Here is a 22,023-nt window from a genome sequence, read left to right on the forward strand (position 1 = left end):
AGGTATCTTCATGCCTGATTTCAAGATGTACTATAGAGCAATTGTAATTCAAAACTGCATGATACTGCCACAGAAACAGCCTGGTAATGAATGGAAGCAAACCAAAGACCCAGCAACAACCCATACACCTATGGACACTTGGTTTTTGACAAAATGACCAAAACCATACAATGGAAAAAAAGAAAGCATCTTCAACAAATGGTGCTGGTCTAACTGGATGTCTACATGTAGAAAAATACAAATAAATCCATGTTTATCACCCTGCACAAACTCAAGTCCAAGTATATCAATGATCTCAACAACTTCCTGAACAGAACACCAACAGCTCCAATTCTAAGATCAACGATTAATAAGTGAGACCTCATTAAACTGAAAAGCTTCTGTAAGGCAAAGGAAACTGTCATTAGAACAAAATTGCAGCCTCTAGGTTGGGAAAAGATCTTCACCAACCCTACATCTGACAAAGGGCTAATATCCAAAATATATTTAAAAGCTCAAAAAATTAAACACAACCTCTCCAAATAATTCAATTAAAATGGGGTACAAGGCTAAACAGAGAATTCTCCACACAGGAATCTCTAATGGCAGAGAAGCACTTAAAGAAATGTTAAACATCCTTAACATCAGGGAAATGCAAATCAAAAAGACTCTGAGAGCCCATATTACACATGTCAGAATGGCTAAGACCAAAAACTCAAGTGACAGCACATGCTGGTGAGACTGTGGAGAAATGGGAACACTCCTCTATTGCTGGTGGGAGTACAAACATGTACAACTACTCTGGAAATAAATCTCTGGTGCTTTCTCAGAAAATTGGTACAGCTCTACCTCAAGACCCAGCTATAACACTCCTGGGCATATATCCACCATACAACAAGGACACTTGCTCAACTGTGTTCATAGTAGCTTTATCTATAATAACCAGAAACTGGAAACAACCCAGATGTTCCTCAAGTAAAAAATGGATAAAGTAGCTGTGGTACATTTATATACTGGAATACTACTTAGCTTTTAAAAGCAAGGAAATTGTGAAATTTTCAGTCACATGGGTGGAAATAGAAAAGATGACTCTAAGTGAGGCAACCCAGACTCAGAAAGACACACATTGTATGTAGTCACTTATAAACAGATATTAGCCACATAGTACAGGATAATCATACTATAATTCACAGATCTAAAGAGGCTAAGTAACAAGGAAAGCCCAAGGAAGAATGCTTGAGTCTCACTTGGAAGGAGAAATAGAATGGACAGTGTATGTGGATGAAGAGAGGGAAGTGGGTAGGAGAGGGACTGGGGAGGAAAGTGAGGGTGGAGATCAGATGTGGGGAGAGTAGGGGCAGGAGGCCAGAGGGCTTGGACAGAGAAGGGAAACCTAGGGCTGAGGCATCTCCGATACAATCTGGAGACCTACAACAGAGTAGGCTCCTGGGAAGATATCAGGGTGACTTTAGTGGAGACTCTTAGTAGTGGGGGTCATAGAGACTGAAGAGGCCACCTTCTAGCCAGACAGGACTTCTAGTGGAGGGAGAGGAACACCAACCCACCCACAAAAACTTCAACCCAAAATTTATTCAGTATACAAGATGTGCAGAGATAAAGACAGAGAGAACATAGATCAAGGGAATGTCCAACCAGTACCTGATCCAACCTGAGGCTCACCTCATGGGAAAGAGCCAACCTCTGACCGTATTAATGATACTCTGCTATGAAGCAGATGGGAGCCTAGCAGATCTGGCCTCTGAGAGGCTCTACCCAGCAATGGATTGAAACAGATGCCGAAATGCGCAGCCAGACATTGGGCAGATCAGGCAAGGAGCCTATTGGAAGAGTTGCAGGAAGGATAGAAAGACCCAGAGGGGACAAAATCTCTATAGGAAGACTAACAGAGACAGATAACCTGGGCCCTTACAGAGACTGAAGCACCAACCAAGAATTGGACCTAAGCCCCCCTAAACAGACGTAGCTAATGTGCATGCATAGACTGGACCTAGACCCCTCTAAACAGATGTAGCTAATGGGCAGCTTAGTCTTCATGTGGGTCCTGTAGGTAGCGGAGCAGGGGATGTCTCTTTCATGGATTCTGTTGCCTCGTTTTTGATCACTTCCTTCTGGCTGGAATGCCTTTGATCTCAGTGGAAGAGGAAGCACACAGACCTTATGTGACTTGATGTGCATGGGTGGATTAGTGGGGGTAGGGCTCCCTTTTTCTGAGGAGAAGGGCGGATAGAGGAAAGAGAGTGGGAGGGAGCTGAGGGAGCTATGATCCGGATGTAAAGTGAATAAATAAATAAACTTATATTTTAAAAAGTATTAGTATAGAGAGATCCAGAAGGGCTTGAAGATTATGTGCTCCCTTGGATTGGTGTAGGGGTCAGCAACATCATCTCCACAGGTCCTTGCCAGGTGGGCAGGAATCTCAAGGGCCTTGCCAGGTCGATAGGAATCTCCAAAGGGCCTTGCCAAAAGGACTCTATTCCCAAAATACTCATGCACAGTTCCCAGAAGTTACAACATGGACCAATAGGAGTTTGTAAAGCAAGCAGAAGCCTGTAGATAGCAGTTTGAGTAGGGATATTCAGCATAGCTTGCCTAACAAATCACCCTTCTAGGTTCGTGAGATCCATTTTCATAGTGAGTTGGTGCTTGTCTTGCATCAGCACTCTCAAAGGAGCCTGCTACCACTTCCCAATGAAATCCCTTATTACTTGACCATTAACTTCACTATGAACTCACTTCCTTTTGGGAGTTCACAGAAGTGGATTCTGAACCTAGAGTTGACTTACCCATAGGGCATAAGGTTTCCCATGCTGATTATGTGGAACATTTTTTTAATGGAGGGACCAAAAGTCATGTCACATATGTATGAAAATTAGGTAGATATATATACTTATCTATTGGTATAAATGTTTGCTATTTATTTGTATATAATATCTGTATAAATATACTTTGAAGATTATTTACTCATTCCAAAGCTATTTTGTGATATCTCCTAATCTATACAAGCACTTCTCAACCTTCTGTATTTTAAATTTTTTTAAGTTAAGTGTGTGTGTGTGTGTGTGTGTGTGTGTGTGTGTGAGAGAGAGAGAGAGAGAGAGAGAGAGAGAGAGAGAGAGAGAGAGGGAGAGAGGGAGGAGAGAGAGAGACAGAGAGACAGAGAGACAGAGACAGAGAGACAGAGACAGAGACAGAGAGACAGAGACCAAGACAGAGACAGACAGAGACAGAGACAGAGACAGAGACAGAGACAGAGACAGAGACAGAGACAGAGACAGAGACAGAGAGACTGTAGTGCCCACAGTGGCCAGAGGTATTGAGTCTCTTGGGGCTGGAATTTCAAGCAATTCTGAGTTTTCCAATATGGGGGCTGGGAATCAAATTCACGTGTTTTGTAGGTCATTACACGCTCTTAATCACCAAGCCATCTCTCCAAACCCCTCAACTGAAATTTAAATTCTATACAAAATTTCACTTTCAGTGCATTTCCTTTCTCTGATGGAAATCCCATCCACCACCACCAACAGCATATATATTGTGTTTTATTGTCAGATATTATACTAAGTGTGTTATACCCATTCATTTATTCAAACACTTTAATAGCCTCATGAAGTATGTTGTTACCATGGATAAGTTGAGGGAAAGTAGATGTTCTAAAGACAATGGGGCTGAATCATACCTGAGATGTCAACTTCTATCTCTCCAAGAAGCACTGCACATGAGCCAAGAACTCAGATGACAACTGACACTGACAAGAGATTTTAGATCCCTCAATCTATGGATGAGTAGGGGGCTAGCAAGATTAGAAGAAATCTTTTAGAAATGTGTGTGTTGAGCCCCGAGCATTAAAAAGCAAGAGCTTTTTGATCTGTCACTGTGGATTCATGTCATTTCTCTCAGTATTTTGCAGCAAAGCTGTTACAACAGCACAGTTTTATTAATGGAGAAAAGAGGCCTTAAAGTGCCTAACCTCTTCCGTGTGATGTCACAGAAGAGCTCTATTTGAATAAAGAGCTGTTGATTAGAAAAGGGCAGGACACTGGAATCTATGTTGGCCAGAAACACTATCCCTGCAGGAATAAGAGGAACAATACAGAGCAAAAATCTTCTGAGTAAATACTCTAGCAATCTTTCAAGCCTTTCATGAGTTCTCATGGATACAGGGTGAGACCGGCTCTCTATAGCTTGAGGAGATGAGAGAGGATACGTGGATGAATCCTACAGAGGAACACATTTCAGCTTGTTTAAAGAAAGGTTTCCCACAGGCCAAGTTCTCAAGGTAGAGTTTGGTGCCTATCATCAGCCACCACTGGGAAGAAGCCAAGTTCCATGGAGGGCCAGACAGGATGGATCCTCTCTGTGCTCAGGAGAAACCCTTATGCCCTTTCCCACGCTTGTGGAGAAAGACTTGAAGGCAGCACAGTCACTTTTCCTGGTTGGGCAAGAAGTATGGGACAATAGCTACATGGTTCTCAGCTCTTTTTGACAGTGGAGTGGGTGATGGTGAGGCCTGGTTTGAATGTCACCACCTCCAACAATGGTGCTACAGAGCAGTGGCCCATTGAGCCCGACTGTCAGTAACTACATGTCTCCTAAAGATGTAGAAGGAAACATGTACTTTGGAGCTTCTCTTGGGTTCTAGAGTCCACTTACAGTAGAAGCTCAGAAATCTTCTGATGGGAAGGACCTCCAAATATGAGCTATGTTCTCAGCTACTTTGGTAAGTACAGCACCTATGGAGATTGCTCACACAGTCCAGTTACTCACCTTCGATAATGAGGGTCTTTTTGCAGCTTTCCACAGTCCAAAGATCTCACTGTTACACATAAAAGGTACAAACAACAGCTAACAGTTATTAGGTTCTCCATATGTGCCAAGTACTGTGTTGAATATTTTCCATGCATTAAACCATTGAATACTTTCCACAAAGTTATTAAACAGGTCTCAGTAATAGGATCCTATGGTACCATGTGAAGAAATTAAGCATTAGAATGTTAGGAATAAGTTCATCACACAAAGTAATGGAGATAACTTCAAAGAACCCTAGTTGTCTCTCTTCCTCCGTGTTCCAGAGACAGCAGCATCTTCTTGTGTAGTGCCAGTCCCATCCCTTGACACTATGGTGAAAGTCAGAGTAAATGGATTTTGCCATATTTGGTGCCTGGTTACCAGGGCTTGCTTCTTATCTGGAAAAGTGGAGATTACTGCCATCAGTGACCCCTTTATTGACATCAACTACATGGTCTACGTGTTCTAATTTGACTACCCACGGCAAGTTCAATGGCACAGTCAAGGCTGAGAATGGGAAGCTTGTCATCAATAGGAAGCCCATCATCATCCTCCAGGAGCGAGATACCACTAATATCAAATAGGGTGATGCTGGTGCCAAGTATGTTGTCAAGTCTATTGGTATCTTTACCATCATAGAGAAGGCTGGGGCCCACTTGAAGGGTGGGGCCAAAAGGGTCATCATGTCTGCTCCTTCTGCCGATGCCCCCATGTGTGTGATGGGTGTGAACCACGAGAAGTGTGACAACTCACTCAAAAATGACAGCAGTGTTTCATGCACCACCAACGGCTTAGCCACCCTGGCCAAGATCATCTATGACAACTTTGGCATTGTGAAGACTCATGACCACAGTCCATCCCATCACTGCTACCCAGAAGACTGTGTGCACACGGACCCTCTGGAAAGCTCTGGAGGGATGACCATGGGGCTGCCCAGAACATCATCCCTGCATCCACTGGTACTGCCAAGGCTGTGGGCAAGGTCATCCCAGTGCTAACCAGGAAGCTCACTGGCATGGACTGCTGTGTGCCTAACCCCAACGTGTCAGCTGTGAATCTGACATGCTCACTGAAGAAACCCACCAAATACAATGACATCAAAAAGGTGGTAAAGCAGGCATCTGAGGGCCCACTAAAGTGTATCCTGGGCTACACTGAGGACCAGGTTGTCTCCTGTGACTTTAAAAGTGACTCCCAGTCTTCTACCTTTGATGCTAAGGCTGGCATTGTTCTCAATGACAACTTCGTAAAGCTCACTTCCTGGTATGACAATGACTGTGACTATGACTACAGCAACAGGGTAGTGGACCTCATGGTCTACATGGCTTCTGAGGAGTAAGAAGCTCTGAAACACCCACCCCAGAAAGGACACAAGAGCAAGAAAGATGCCCTCAGCTGCTAAAGAGTCCCTGTTCCAACTCAGCCCCTGACACTGGACGCCTCCCCTCACAGTTTCCATTCTAGACCCCAGAATAACAGGAGGGGCCAGGGAGCCCTACTCTCTTGAATACCATCCATAAAGTTCACTGCACCAAAAACAAACAAAACAAACCTCTAGTCAATCATTCATCATAATTTTATTTGTAGCATGTTTGTGAAAAAGTTGTACTATTACTCACTTATTCTTTTTCTTCAAATGATCCATATAAATTTCTAAATGTTTTGGGCTGGAGAAGTACCTAATATGTATGCAGAGAGGCCCTAAGATTCATAACCAGAAAAAAGTGTGAGCAAGGCACAAATAAGAATTTAAACATTTACCATACTGCTGAAATCACAATATAAAGCAATTTTAATTTATGTATGCATTGTATTTAGAAATATATATGTAACTAATAAATATTTTAAAAAATATTCACCAATATTCTGGCTAAAAACATCTTGACATTGTTTTTCTGTCTACAATGTGAGAGAAAACATCATTCTCATTATTTTTTTAATTTTTTATTATTAATTTATTCTTGTTACATCTCAATGGTTATCCCATCCCTTGTATCCTCCCATTCTTCCCTCTCTCCCATTTTCCCCTTATTCCCCTCCCCTATGACTGTTCTTGAGGGAGATTACCTCCCCCTGTATCTGCTTATAGGGTATCAAGTCTCTTCTTGGTAACCTGCTATCCTTCCTCTGAGTGCCATCAGGTCTCCCCCTCCAGGGGATGTGGTCAAATGTGAGGCACCAGAGCATGTGAGAAAGTCATATCCCACTCTCCACTCAAGTGCGGGGAATGTTCTGACCATTGGCTAGATCTGGGTAGGGGTTTAAAGTTTACCGCCTGTATTGTCCTTGGCTGGTGCCTTAGTTTGAGCGGAACCCCTGGGCCCAAATCTGCCTATCATAATGTTCCACTTGTAGGTTTCTAGGACCCTCTGGATCCTTCTACTTTGCTATTCTCCCATCTAGAGTCCCAATAGGATGTCCTCCCCTCTGTCCCACTTTCCTTGTAAGTGAAGGCTTTCGTGGGACATGCCTCTTGGGCTAGTATGCAGATATAAGTGAGTATATACCATTTAAGTCTTTCTGCTTCTGGGTTAACTCACTCATTATGATCATTTCTAGCTCAATCCATTTGTCCACAAATTTTGGGAATTCCTTGTTTTTAATAGCTGAGTAGTATTTTATAGTGTATATATACCACAGTTTCTTTATCCATTCTTCTACTGAGGGACACTTAGGCTGTTTCCATGATCTGGCTATTATGAATAAGGCTGCTATGAACATGGTTGAGCAAATTTTCTTGTTGTATGCTGGAGCATCTTCTGGGTATATTCCAAGGAGTGGAATAGCTGGGTCTTGAGGAAGCCCTATTCCCATTTTTTGGAGCACCAGATAGGTTTCCAAAGTGGCTGTACTAGTTTGCATTCCCACCAGCAATGAAGGAGTGTTCCTCTCTCTCCACATCCTCGCCAGCATGTGGTGTCACTTGAATTTTTGATCTTAGCCATTCTGATGGGTGTAAGATGGAATCTCAGAGTTGTTTTGATTTGCATTTCCCTGATGACTAAGGAGGTTGAGCATTTCTTTAAGTGTTTCTCAGCCATTTGATATTCCTCTGTTGAGAATTCTCTGTTTAGTTCCAAATCCCATTTCTCAATTGGGTTATTTGGTTTGGTGGTGTTTAATTTCTTGAGTTATTTATATATTTTAGATATTAGACCTTTGTCAGGTGTAGGGTTGGTAAAGATCTTTTCCCATTCTGTAGGCTGTCGCTTTGTTCTCTTGACAGTGTCTCCTGCCTTACAGAAGCTTCTCAGCCTCATGAGGTCCCATTTATTAATTGTTGACATTAATGTCTGGGCTGTTGGTGTTCTGTTCAGGAAGTTGTCTCCTGTGCCAATATGTTCCAGGCTCTTCCCCACTTTTTCTTCTAAGTGACTTAGTGTCTCTGGTTTTATGTTGAGGTCCACCCTGAACAAACCCTATCTCATCTGATCATTCTCATTTTTATTCATTTTCATTGTGAAAATACTTAGTTTTAAACCTAAAATATGATAAATTCCTATAGCAACTTTCTCTCGTGGCCTTTCTTTGTTGCCAAATGATAATGCTGAAGAAGAAATACTCTTGGTAAGCTTGTCTGCAAAGTTGATTTTGGAGAGTCTGAGCAGATATTTTCTATTCCCATTACAAATCTTTGAGCTGATAATTTTCTGATCTAGTCTTTAGGGAAGGATTTCAAGGCTGCTCTTGACCCTCTGAAGCTATGCTGCTCTTATCTGAGGAACTTCTCTTTATAAATCAGCTGTGGCTCTTTTCTGAAAATAGCATAAACTCAGCCATAGTGCTTAATATCTTTACATCTGTGCCCTTATTCTGGCTAAGACCCACCCAGGTCTGGGAGCATAACCTATAGCTCAAGAGAGAAACAACAACTTACCCCTAAAGATATGAGCTTTTCCTATCACTCTCCATCTTTGACTAGTGCTTAATATATAGGAGACTGAGTTCACTCAACTGAGCTGGGGAGATGTCTCAGTCCATAAAGTGCTTGCTTGGAAGCAACAGGCTCTGAGCTTGAGCAAAGAACCCATGTGAAAATGAGGAGTAGTACCACACATTTGTGATCTCAGCTCTGAAGAGGAGGAAACTGGAGGAATCCTGGGTTCCAGTAAAAGACAGTCTCTAAAAACAATGTGGATGGCACCTGATAAACACGTTAAACACATTAGTCTCTCTGGCCCTCTACACACAGGCAGACATGCACACCTGCACACAAGTGTACTAACACATACATAATCATGTATGCATACCAGCCCATACATGTATAAAGGAAAATGCATATAAGTGTTGTCCTGACAACCTCTTAGCAGGCCTAGAAGGATGAAATAGTGTCTACAGTTTACAACTTAGCAAGAATTACAGATATTTCCTCTCATTAGAGCAGATCTTAAAGTCTCTGTATATCATATTTTCTGTATAGAAACATGTATACAAGCTATCTTCCAACTTTTCTAAATAATACCAAACTAAAGAAAACAGTGCATGGAACAGATCCAGGGTACCTCAGTACGTCACCATGTGAGAGACTTTAATGGGACAGTCTGTAATGCTGAGCATGGGGACTCATTAGAGTTGACTAGTAGTAGTATAGACTAGAGGCCACACTGACTGGTAAAGCTCCAAACTATTTTATACTAAGGCATGCATGCCAACCCCCTGAGTCCCATAGTTCATACATTGTGCTGTCTACTTTGACTCCTCCCCCAGGTCTACCAGATTTCCCCATTCCCAGCAACTTAAGAGTCCAGACTTGCTTGATCGTAAATGAGAGATTAACTGGGAGTCAGTGCTGAATGATGAGTGTTACTTGGTCACTGATTATAAAATCGTGTGAAAATCACCTGGAGCAAAAGGTTCTATTTTCCAGAGAAGAAGTGAGTAAACAAGCAAGTGAAACAGTGAATAACTCAATCTCAGAAAGGCTGGAAATGGAGAACCTGAAATAGCAAGTACACAAGAGAACTGCATGAGGAAGTGAGATTTAAGCTAAGCCAAGAATGGAGATAAGGAGAAGACAGAGCTACACAAATCTCAAAAGAAATAGCATTCCAGGAGCAAAGAAAAGAGAAAGAGCCCAGGCAGGAATGAATTTAGCAGGCCAGAAGAATGTGACTGGCTCGTTTGCAGGTTGTCCCCCATAGGCCATGGCTAGAGAATATGAGGGTTGACAGTTCTTAAAAGTGTGAATTTATTCCAAGGGAAGGGAAACAACATCTGAATGATTTAAATATACTGAAATGTAGTTATCAGATTCGCACAATGCCTTATTCTGAGAAACGCAAATTCTGAAAATCTGTGTTTCCTATTGTTACTCTACTAGGCTTACAAAGCTTGAGGGATTAACACTCTAGTTAGAACTGTATGTGGGGGATATTTTCAACTGGGAAAGTCTAATGGGATTTAGAAACCAAATCCTAAGAGGCTGGAAAAAGAAGGGATGACCAACCTTCAAGCATTTTATAGAGATAATGGTAACTCGTGTATATATATATATATATATATATATATATATATAGTTTTCCAACTTTGTCTGAATTTCACAATAACCAAGTAAAATGGGCTAAGATGTACATACCATACCTTGTCACTTTATGAGGAAAAAGCAGCATGTTGGGCTGTGAAAACCATATTTGTCTTCTGGAAAATCATAGACATGGGTTAATTCATTTGTTTTTTTCTGATTGAGAAAGGATTGAAGAAAATTTTACTGATATTACATACATTTGTCACAGCTGGGCTAACACTTTTAAAACATAGGCGCCCTGATTCTTGTTACAACACTCCATTGTCTACTTGTGACATTCACAGGACAGGGGAATTATGTAACTTTTGTGTGAGTGAGCTGAGGGATGACCCAGCCACCTGCCCACAAACTATTCAGGGAACTCTGCCCACACATGCCAGCAACTATGTCATCAAGCATGCAGACAATCTTCTATCATCATGATTTACCCACTGTGAGATGGCATGCAAGTATTTAGTTACAGAGAGAGGGAGACGACGGGGAGGGAAAGGGAGAAGGAGGGAGGGAGGGGGAGAGGGAGGGGGAAAGGGAGAGAGAGAGGGAGAGGGAGGAGAAAGAGAGAGCTGACTTCACTCTAAACGTTGGAGCCTCACAACATATGTTAAGACATTATGAATGCATGCTAATTCACATACACACAAAAAGAAAACCAATAATCATCTTAACCGTGGACATTTTTGTCATAGCAGGGTAAGAGAAAGGCCAAGAGACCAGGTAGAAAGGTATTGTTTTTGTTCATTTACCTGCATGATCTGAGGACTTAGAATCCATTTTCTAACCAGTTGGAAGACTTGGAAATGACCAACCTACAGAAACATAGTTGGTTGTTATTTGCGGAAAATGTCTTGTCAGTTAGGTTTCTCTCAGCGCTTCCTCCCCATTGTGATGTTTCAATTTCATCATCATTCCATTCCTTTTCCCATTTCTTTCCATGCTTCCTCCATATACTGCTTGTACTTGCCTTGCTGTTGCCTATATTACTCATTAGTCTACAGCACGCTAAGATGACAGAAGCACGTTTTCTTTATTTTGTCTACTATCGTGGTTCTCACCATGCTATTTTTCATGATAGAATCTCAGTACATTCTTATTAAGTGAAAATACCATTTAAACAGCAATGTATGTCATGTGCAACACTAAATGTTTCTTGTAGTTTACTTTATTTTGCCCTGACAACAAGATGTCACCATCGTTGCTTTACAGGGGCAAAACCCGAAACTTTCAGAAATTAAATAACCTGCCCAAGGGCATATAATTAGTAAGTAGGAAGAATTGGAATCCAATCCATTTTCTGTCTGATGCAAACAAAAGGTAACTTACACACTAATCTAGGCTGCCTTCCTGTATTAACTATTTCATTATGAAGTTGGAAGAGAAGAGAGGAGTGATGAGACATGCTGAGACACGCAGCCACTTGCATTAAGGGAGCTGGACCAGTTTTACTACTGGATGGAGTCTACATTCTTGATCTCTGCCTGGGTATTAGGAGGTGGGCAGGTACCTGTGGGAAGAGTCTCCTCTGAGACCTTAAGCTACTTCCCTTCCTCATGTGACGCCAGACAAACAAACTGAGCAGGAGCTGCCCTTCGCTTGGTGCATGGAGTGCCAATCCTAGTCTCCGTGGGAGATGAAAAGCATCAAGAGGTAGCCTGTACACGTCATTGCCCGGCTTCAAAGGCTGAGCACTGAGTCACAAGGAGAGTTGGCTAAAGTTACAAAAAGGCAAAGGGGCAGACTCTATCCCAGGATGCTGCTGATCCCTTGCTTTAGGATCTGCCACCAGAGAGTGAGGGCTGAGCTATAGTTAACAGTTGGGGAAGCTGTCAAACGTATAACCTGCTGGTGTCGTTTTGGAAATGCTTAAAATTATGGAAATAACATTAAGATAAATACACTAAAGACAACACACAGAGGGGTGTGGAATAGGAAAGCAAGTTCTCATCATGGTTTAGGAAATGATGTGCTTGACTTTCCCATCTATGGTGAATTTTAAAGCTATGTAGGTAATATGTTGAAATATTTCCTTAAATTTTTTAAATTTTATTAATGTATTCATATTACGTCTCACTGGTTATCCCCTCCCTTGTATCCTCCCATTCCTGCCTCCCTCCCATTTTCTCCTTACTCCCCTCTCCTATGACTGTGACTAAGGGGGACTTCTTCCCCCTGTATATGCTCATAGGGTATCAAGTCTCTTCTTGGTAGCCTGCTATCCTTCCTCTGAGTGTCACAAGGTCTCCCCATTCAGGGGACGTGGTCAAATATGAGGCACCAGAGTACGTGTGAAAGTCAGACCCCACTCTCCACTCAACTGTGGAGAATATCCTGTCCATTGGCTAGATCTGGGTAGGGGTTTGAAGTTTACGGCCTGTATTGTCCACGGCTAATGCCACAGTTTGAGCGGGACCCCTGGGTCCAAATCTGCCTATCATAATTTTCTTCTTGTAGGTTTCTAGGATCCTCTGGATCCTTCAGCTTTGCCATTCTCCCATACTTCTCTCATCCAGAGTCTCAATAGGATGTCCTCCCCTCTGTCCCAGTTTCCTGGTTAGTGAAGACTTTCGTGGGACATGCAGATATAAGTGGGTATATACCATTTGACTCTTTCTGCTTCTGGGTTAACTCACTCATTATGATCATTTCTAGTTCAATCCATTTGTTCACAAAATTTGGGAATTCCTTGTTTTTAATAGCTGAGTAGTATTTAAGACTATTTATTATAATGATCTTCTTTCAAGAATGCACTTCAATGCTTTTATCTTCCCTTATTACATCAGCTAAGCTTTCTCCATTTTTGCCTTAGAAATGAACTGACAGCAAAAAGTACAATCACTTGTTTGTCCTTGAGTTTACAGACCTGGATAGTGAGAGTTGGCATAAAATGAAAACAAAAGAATGCACACTGAGAGAAAACTATTCAGATTCCCAAGGCACAGTAGATTTCCATGACTAGGAAGATAATGAGATAGGAGAGACTTAAAGGTAAACATCAGTTGTAGAAAAATGAGGAGACCCAGGAAGAAGGACCCCAAACTCAGTAGTGAGTCAGCGTCCGAGAGATGGCCAGTGTCCACCTATGTATGCACCCATGTATGGTACATAGCCATATGCCAAGGATCTCAGCCTCAACTGTCACCTATAAGCTTCACATATCCCCTAGTCTGGTACCCATATTGGCAGAAATCAGCATTTGGCAGGAAGGATAGCCTTGAAAAATTTCATAGATTTCAGCTTGGTTGCTGCCATCCAGCATCCTCTAGGAGTGTCAAGTCTTCACTAGAATCATAGGACATGTGTATGCTTATAGGATGAAATTTAGAGATGTGCAAGCACCTAGACAGTGATGAAGATCATTGAAAGATTTCTCTGTTTGATTGCCATCTAAGATACACACAAAATATTGACTATCAGAGGAAATCCTCAAGAACTAAATATGTTACCTTTGTGAAACAATGAAACTTTGTGTGGTTAAGTTTACAATATTAAAATAAGAGGATTATCTTAGATTGTCCTGGAAAGCCCAACGTAATCATAATAGATATTTTGGGTGAGGGTCAGAGCCAGGGAAAGATATATAAAAATGAAAGCAGAGGTTGAACAGATACTTAAGCATCAGCTACATAGTATGGAAGACATCTAGAAGCTAGAAAACAAAACATAATGAAGTATTGCTTCTACATGGCCAAGATGAAGCCAACAACTGTCTGAAACCTTTCCTTACATCTGCTAAGTCATGCTACCTGGATTTAAGCATGCATTATTAAGAACTAGCCTAATCTAACTATGGCAAAAACATACTGAATCAAAGCAAAGTCATTTGCCATAGTCCCTATTATGAATTTCAATACCTTTTAAAATAATGTTTAATATCTTTTCCTACACTAATACCAAGATCAAGAACAATGTCAAGATACTATATAAGCTAGATTCAGATAAAGTCAACTTTGAATCCTAGCATGTTGTCACAACCATAGGACAGTGGACAGTGCTCTGTTGGTGTTGCCAATGGAAAGACTTCACGAGACATGATGACAGGGGGAAAACTCCATGGCATGGATAATTTATGACAGTGGCCCGAATGCCTAATGACTCCATGACCCACACGGAGGCTGCATTTGTGTTTGTGACTGGGGAATCTCTCTTACCTTCAGTTCACTTCTCCTAGTCCTGACTCCACTTCATATCTCTGGTCTCTCCAGGCACATGAAGCCCAAGCATGCTGAGTCCTACCAACATCCCTGTTCCACACTTTAACACCTAGGGTATGGCAGTTTTACTTGTTATTAGAGGGGAATGCAATGTGACTCCTGCTCTATATTTCCAGATCTATTGTTTTAATATATACTTTGTGTGCTAATTCTTCTCAAACTGTCTGCTACCTGATTCTGAAAGCTAGACACTGGGTACTAAAAAAAATCCTTTTTTGCCAAATTTTCTGTGAATATCAAGTATCAAAATCTAAATTAAAGAGAAGGAAGGAAGGGAGGAAGGAAAGAAGGAAAGGAAGAATAACCTCAAATACTCACTGTAGCTCTGAAATTATGCCCCATTCACCTATAATAGAACTAGATCATCAAAGACCACAGAACCAAATCAGAGCTGATATTGAAATCAAAACATTAAATCTAAGCTCATTCCAAATAGAAACCACATTAGAGAAAAGGAGAGAGAGGGGGGGAGGAAGGGAGGGAGGGAAAGAGAGAGAGAGAGAGAGAGAGAGAGAGAGAGAGAGAGAGAGAGAGAGAGAGAGAGAGAAGGGGGGAGCTAGGCCTAAAGAATCAGGAGAACTAAGGTCTTATAGCACCCTCTAGTGGCCATACATAATGCTATCCCTAAAAATACTAGCTGTATCTAAAGAGGTTTAAGTCCTCAAGATGTCCTTCCTCTGGACAGCAGGTTACCAAGAAGAGACTTGATACCCTATGAACATATACAGGGGGAGGTAATCCCCCTCAGGAACAGTCATAGGGGAGGGGAATAAGGGGAAAATGAGAGGGAGGGAAGAATGGGAGGATACAAGGGATGGGATAACCATTGAGATGTAACAAGAATAAATTAATAAAGGAGAAAAAAAAAAGTCCTCAAGATGTGAGGTTGCTTATTCATCTGTTCTGCTGGTTTACCTCTAAAAACAACACCCCCTGAAAAATCACTGTCATTTCCCTCCTTATCTAAAGGTTACTTACTCTTTGAAAGTTGATGACTCTTTTTACTTTTCCTTAGGTCACCATAATTACAATTTATTTGCATAATAAAAGCATTTAAGGTAGAAAGCTTTAACCTAAGACAGGAGTTTGAGTCTCAGTATTGCCTTTCTTTTGGGTGTGTATCTTTAGGCATATTAATGAACCTCTACTCAGAACTCATGCAGCCATTTATCAAGGAATAGGTGCTAGTCGCATAAGTATATTCTAGGTGACATCATCTATGAGGATCCAAGCAAAGTTGGAACTAGAGGCAAAAGGAAGAAAAGAAAGAATAAACGATTTAGACTTCATCAAATTTAAAGGGGTGTGTGTGAAGGTAGAAAAGAAAGAATAAATGATTTAGACTTCATCAAATTTGAAGGGGTGCATTGTGTGTGTGTGTGTGTGTGTGTGTGTGTGTGTGTGTGTGTGCGTGCAAGGATACTATGAGACTGCTAAGGAGACATATTTGCAAACCGTGAGCTGTAGGTTCTCCTTATTGATAATATTCTTAGTGCTTGGTTTGAAACATGCCTATAAACACCAAATTGACAAAACCTGAAACACTGCCAAGGTTGGCGGGAGAAGAAAAAAATAAATCTGTTGTCCAGACTCACAGCATATAATGATTTTTGCGGTTTCCAAACTTTGTAAAGATAGTTCAAAGTGATTCCATTCAGTAGAAACTATACTCAAATATTTTAGGTGCTGATCTTTCCCGTGTGCTAGTCAGATGCTGTAGAAAGTTCTCACAGGGTGGCAGTGGGACTGAGCCACAGACTCCACTAATCTGTGCTTCCATTCATTCTGCAGCTGAAAATCTAGTGCACTTCATGGCTACTGCTGTGGTGTTCAGTCATTTGGATATAGCAAACATATTGCAATTCAAGATGGTTTTAACCAACTATGGTTTTCTCAGAACATAGTCTCATAAATGAAAGAATAAGTAAATAGTCTCATTTCGGGGTGAAGAGAAATATTTGGAATAAATAGAAGTGATGAGTGGGCAGAATCTTACCCAGGTGCTCAATCCTACAGAGCAGTGCAGGCTGAAGTGATGAAAACTGTGTGTCTTTTGTAGTAAATATGCACTGCCAATATGTGAGAAGCAAGAGTGAGCTGGCCTTTGTTCTCCAGATGTCAGCACCTGTGACAGGCCAGTTTAGACATATCCAAGAGCATGTGCTGAGTGAATAGGGGACAAAAAGGAGGATAATTCGCAGAGTAGAACACTGAAATCCAGGGCAGAGACATTCATTCTGATGGAAAGAAACAGGCATTATCCTAGACTCTAATTTCTGCCCAGTGTGTTTTTCAGATACATTCTACTTCTCATGATTCGTGTTCGGCCCTTTCTTAAGTGAGTTTCTATCTTGTAGCTTGTAATAAAAAGTGTCCTCTACTCCAGTTAAAGAATGGCATGAGCCATGAAGCCTCCTGAGCTGAGGACGCCATTTTGAAATGTACTGTAGAAATGGCACCCCCTATGGGTTTTTCTGAAACAGTGTGAATAGGATCACTTGCTGTATAAGTCATAAGCCATGCTCTCTTACTACCAAGTATCATTCCATACTGTTTAAATAATCATTATTAATAATGAGAATCTTATAATCCTCATTAACAGATTAGTCCATATTTTAGCAATTGTGGCTAACTGCAAGTTACTCTGTATAAATGGGCATAAACCTTGTCAACTAAAAATGTTATAAAGTCTAGATTCATTTGGGAAGAAAAATATTTGCATTTCTATAACAGCTGTTTATCCATTTTAGACACAATGGCCACCACAAATGCCATATTCTGCCCTGTCTCATGAACACGCACATGCACACACACATATGCACACACACAGAGAGAGACAGACAGACAGACACACACACACATGCACAGAGAGAGAGAGATACAGACAGACAGACAGACAGACAGACAGACACACACACACAGAAAGACAGAGAGACAGAGAGAGAGCGACACACACACACACATGCACACACACACACACACACACACAGAGAGAGAGAGAGAGAGAGAGAGAGAGAGAGAGAGAGAGAGAGAGACAGACAGACAGGCAGGCAGACAGACACGCAGTCACAGAGAGAGAGAGAGAGAGAGAGAGAGAGAGAGAGAGAGAGAGAGAGAGAGAGAGAATGTCTTTTCTTTATAAAGTGATGTTCCCATAATTATGATGGAAAAGTAGAATGGGAACTAACAGAGGAGGAGAAAGAACCAGTGGGCAGTGAGGAGGAGGCTTCAGGGGAGGACCGTGTGGGAGAAGGACAACGACTAATGATACAAATGTATGACAAGGCCATAATGAAACTAACTTCATATACTAACTTAGAGCACTGTCTGTTCTTCCAAGTCCTGAGTTCAATTCCCAAAAACCACATGGTGGCTCACAAGTATCTATAATGAGATACGGTGCCCTCTTCTGGCATGCAGGCACACATGCAGTCAGAACACTGTATGCATAATAAATAATTATTTTAAAATTTTCAAAATTGTGTTTCTTACATAATCCTCTCAGAGCACCTTGGAGCAGCTCAGACTTCAACACTGAGTTTAAGTGGCGAGTCACAAAAATAAACTCAATCTCAAGGCTGCTTAGCTAAATCTGGTGTTTCTGAGCTCTGATTTACAATCTACACACATCATTAGTTTCCAGCGAAAACCAGGCATGATGATGTACACAGGTAATCATATCAGAGGTCTGGGGCAGGATGGCCACCCTGGGCTGTAGGGTCAGACTTCAAAACAAAATAAAACAAACAAACAAACAAAATAACTAAAACAAAACAGAAACAAATGCATAGATTAAAAAGGATTTTTATTAAATAAACTACTTCACATAAATAATATGTATACACGATATACAATTAGTAAATCCTGACCTTTTTTATGCTTTACTGTTATTGCTATTCTTAACAACTATGTTACTATTTTTCTGCCAGTTTATCTCACACTGGGATACACAAAACTATCCTGATAGTAGCTCTGTGTACTTACCACAAAATGAGGTGTCATGAGGGTGGTGGCACATCCTTAGTTATATATTAAAAAGTTGAGGTCAGATAGTGTAAAACAATCCTAGAATTCCAACACCCAATGACTGCTCTGCTCATATTTATCCACAAGATGGCGTGCAACAAGAGAGTGGCCAGTCCTGTTACTTCCTCTCTCTGGAACAACTCAGATGCTGAGTCCAGTTTACCCTTACTAACATAGGGACTGTCCTATAAGAGTGGGCTTTTAGGATTTGAGAAGACTATGCATCTGTTCTTTTAACTTGATACCCTATGATCATATAGAGGGGGAGGTAATCCCCCTCAGGAACTGTCATAGGGGAGGGGAATAAGGGGAAAATGGGAGGGAGGGAAGAATGGGAGGATACAAGGGATGGGATAACCAATGAGATGTAACAAGAATAAATTAATAAAAATAAAAATAAAAAAAATAAATAAAAAAAAAGAAAAAAAAAGTACAGCAAAGACCAAGAAGAGACTTGATACCCTATGAACATGTACAGGGGGAGGAAGACCCCCTCAGTCACAGTCATAGGGGAGGGGAGTAAGGAGAAAATGGGAGGGAAGGAGGAATGGGAGGACACAAGGGATGGGGTAACAGTTGAGATGTAATATGAATAAATTAATACAATATAAAAAAGTACAGCAAAGGACTTAATGCAACTTTGAAGAGATGTGTCAGTAGGAAAGAACTGTAAACATTTATTTGATAGGTATTTGAAAGCAGCAAAGAAGAAAAAGAATGACTATTAATCAAATAGTAAGTAACTTGGCACAACTAACCCATATATGTCCCCATAATAAAAAACTTTACACGAGGATGAGGACATCCACACTCAACAATTTGTGTGGCTGTGTAGCTTCCAATGATAAAGGAAGGACTTGGAACTGCTGCAAATTGGATGGGATGGCAGGACTGTGAGGTCTGGGAAGAGGAGTGTGTGGTGGTTTTATTTATGGGCTGCATGTGGATTTCCTTCCCTAAAAGATTCATGCAAGGACTTGGATGAGCTTCCATTGCCTGGACTGTTGAACTTGTTTTATGTGCACTCAAATATACATTCCAACACCAAAGCTCACACAGCACCACTGTTGGAGGAGGAACCCATGCTCACATCTGAACACTGGTTATGTGTTTTGGTCTTCTGGACTCCAAAGCAGAACATGCCAAGAAAATCACGTTCAGTGTACTCATAAGCTGGGTTTGAGAGAAGAGCACTGGCTTGATATCCAGCATCCACACAGTGCCTCAGAATCATCTGTCACTCCAATTCCAGGCCTCCAATACACCCTTATGGCTTCTCTGAGTACCAGGCATATATGTGATATACAGATATACACACAGGCAAAATGTTAGTATTCATAAGTTAAGAATAAGTAAATCTTGAGTTAAGGAGTAGGTTTCAATCATCTACCTTTTGTTCTATCCTCCCTCCTATATTTCTATATCCCCATTTCTTTCTTTTCAGCTCCTAGCTCCTTACCTACGGATGAAAGATAAAGGAAAAGAGAGACATCCCTGAGTTCAGCCTAGTTTTCTTTCTGTTTAAGGCCAATAATAACTTATAACCACCTCCAGATGAAAATAAGCATTTGTAGACCCAGCGAGCAAACAGAAGCCTACCCAATCCCCCCTAGAGGGAATGGGACATTGTTCTCTTAGGTTTCTTTAGGCTTAATTGGGGCCCTTAGAAGGGGCCAAAAAAAAAAAACTGGGGGAAATAGTTAAGCAAGCCAAGGATTGCATCTGTGGTCCAATTTCTAAATGTTGAGAGATTCCAGGCTTAATAGGAGTTCTGTGTAGGACAGATTGAAATGCTGGACCAAATGGGATCAGAAGCTTTCTACAATGCTGGGAAGCTGTCCAATTCTGATGGGTAATGGCAACAGAGACATCTGGAACTGAAGCAAGGAGGATGCAGGATGTCAGTGTCCAGCATACTGAAAGGAATGAATCCTTAACGTTAATCACAAAGAAGGTTATCTCTAAGTCACTGGTACAAAATTTTGTATAGTGATGGAAATCATGGTCATGTCAAATACTAGTCTGCTTTAGCACAAGAATATATAATCTAAGTCTAACAGATAGATATGATTCTATAGATATATAAGGTAAAATATATAATAAGGGCTTCAAAAAGCCTCAGAGAGCCATGGAATATAGCATTTAAATATGTTTTTATTATTCTAAAGATTCCTTGACAACAAGACAAGGTAACTCCTGACAACACCCAGCTGACCTCAAAGAAGATGCTGAGCTTCATAGAGCCTCCTTATGGAGATGGCTTCAAATGTGGCAAACAAGCCACTGGGGAAAATGTCCTCGTTTCTGCCACAGACAGAATTCTGCCTAAAAATGGGCAAGCTTAGATGCAGGCAGAGTCAACAGCTGCATTCTGCCAAGACAGGGTGAGCAAGTCCTCAATAGTTCCTGCCTCGTGAATAAATCTGGCAGAGATAGTGGGCTAGAAGACCGAAGATGAGACTCCAATGTTATAGAGAGTGTTGGGTGACTGCTCAGGCAGTAAACTGTCTCAGTCTTATTTTCATTTTAGAAGCTGCCAACCTGCACTACCAGTTCACTCAGGCATTTAGGTTTTATTCCTTCTCAAGTCACTGAGGGGAGCTGAAGACCAGATAGTTTAGTTTTATAATCAAGTTTAGTTGTTTAGGGGATGAAATTTTTTTAGATCAAGATAAAGTATTTAAGTTAATAGAGATGAGATATGATAGATATCGAATTTCATTCAGAATTTAGACCCAACAACACAAGAAAGATGTTTACTTCAAGTTTGACAAACACAAATAAGCAAATCCCTATGAATGTAACATTTATATAACTCATGATTGTCTCATGGTTCTCCCTGCTGTATGTAGATTGTTTTATTCATGTGTAATCAAATAAATGTATATGTTAAAAAAAGAATAAGTAAATCTTATATATATATATATAAATTAGTATAAAACAAACAAGGACACTGTTGCTATTGTTACAAGATGGGGCAAAGCAACCTCAGAAGCTGCATGCTTGGACAAGGTCACCCTCAGGTTGCACAAGGTCAGCCATTCTGTAAGAGGCACAGCTAGCTTTTTTTTTTTAATTATAAAAGCAATTACACTTTATTTATTTATTTATTTATTTATATGCTTGGAAGTATATTGGTTTTTAATTAATTACACATTTTTGCATTTTTTACATATACATTTATATTATTACACATATATACAGTAAACTACCAGTAGCAAGAAGAACCATGACACAATCAGGAATTATATAAATGTTATATTCTTAGTGTTTTGGCTATTTGTATTTGGCAGCCTTGAAGAAAACATCTTTCCTATCTTGGTGCATCTAAAATTCTGAATGTAAATCAATCTACATCACATATTGTCATTATCAACTTAAAACATCTATCTAGACCTAAAAACATCTTAACCCCTAAACAACTAGACTTCATTGTAAAACTAAGTTACCTGGTCTTCAACTCCATCAGAGACTTGAGAA

This window comes from Acomys minous (genome assembly GCF_964271855.1).
Source record: "Acomys minous genome assembly, chromosome: 4".
In the NCBI taxonomy this organism is placed as follows: Eukaryota; Metazoa; Chordata; class Mammalia; order Rodentia; family Muridae; genus Acomys; species Acomys minous.